The 1,112-nt window shown below is 53.5% G+C and overlaps 1 pseudogene, besides 1 other annotated feature; it reads right to left on the minus strand.

Moving 5' to 3' along the window:
• Positions 1–1,112: a sequence feature (areas not merged during assembly with more than two copies in the genome that could not be assigned to a particular haplotype).
• Positions 228–1,112, minus strand: Tc00.1047053413893.10 (annotated as a pseudogene; the record flags this gene model as incomplete).

Raw genomic sequence — 1,112 nt, forward strand, 5'->3', positions numbered from 1 at the left:
CACACAGCAAGAGGCACAGCTGGATGGCAGCGGTACATGCGGTACGGCCCCGACATCAACAATCACGCACGGTGTCAGCACACAAAATTCAAATTAAAAAAAGGCACAAAAAAAAGGCGTAAAATTACAAACAAAAAAAATGTTATCCGGGGAATATTTCGTTTACGGGAGGACAGTAGTTCTGTGCAGGGAAGGTCGCAGTGCCCCACGCGGCAGCCAGTCACTCCTCACAGTGCCGCAAACCCCCACAGTCCCAACAGAAGAAGCAGCGATGGCAGCACCTCGTTGCCAAACACAGTGCCGCCACCACCATGTGCCCCACTGCCACGAGCGGCAACGCCACCCGTTGCTCCCGCCGCCAAATGATCAGCAGAGCACTTCGGGCGAGACACCACGGCTGAAGACGTACGCGCAGCCACACTCTTCGGAATAGAAGCTTTGTTTGCGTTAAGCGCATTAATCCCATTGCCATCCAACGGGCGGTTGCACAGCAGGACGTTCGTCACATTCACAGACACGCCTTCGTTGCTCCCTGTTTTGCATCTCCATCCCCTCCAATGCAGAAGTGGGAGACCACATTAATATCCGTATTTTTCAGTTCACATTGCGCATCCCCACACACAAGTTTACCATTAACGTGGATCGAGCCCTGGGTGCCGTTCTGTAGCACAATCGCCACCTGGTACTTTGCATCTGTCTCCCAAGTGCCGCTGAGCTCCTCGGTCTTTCCACCACTCTGCAACGATTTCCTCTTCTTTTCTTTATTGAACGACAGTCCCAGAAGTACTGGATTCTCTGCGTCATTCATCTTCACACCCATCAAAGGAATAGGGCCCTCCCTCGTCGGCACCTTGTCGATGGACACCGTCGCCACAAGAGTGAAGTTGTAGTTCGCAAAGTGGTACAGCTGATTCTCCCCCTGCTCGCCAACAGGCCACTCCACCCACGCTCCTTTGAACGTCACTCCGCCGGCATGCAATGTTGCCTTCGCAGCCCCTTCATTATTACTTACCGTGGCGTTCACCCCGAGTTACTCGTCCCTCCATGTGTTACCAGAGAAGTGCCGGACAAAAAGCCAACCAGCCCATCCGTGATCTTAACACCGCTGCAGT

This window comes from Trypanosoma cruzi, genomic scaffold (assembly GCF_000209065.1).
Source record: "Trypanosoma cruzi strain CL Brener 1047053517127 genomic scaffold, whole genome shotgun sequence".
Taxonomy (NCBI): domain Eukaryota; phylum Euglenozoa; class Kinetoplastea; order Trypanosomatida; family Trypanosomatidae; genus Trypanosoma; species Trypanosoma cruzi.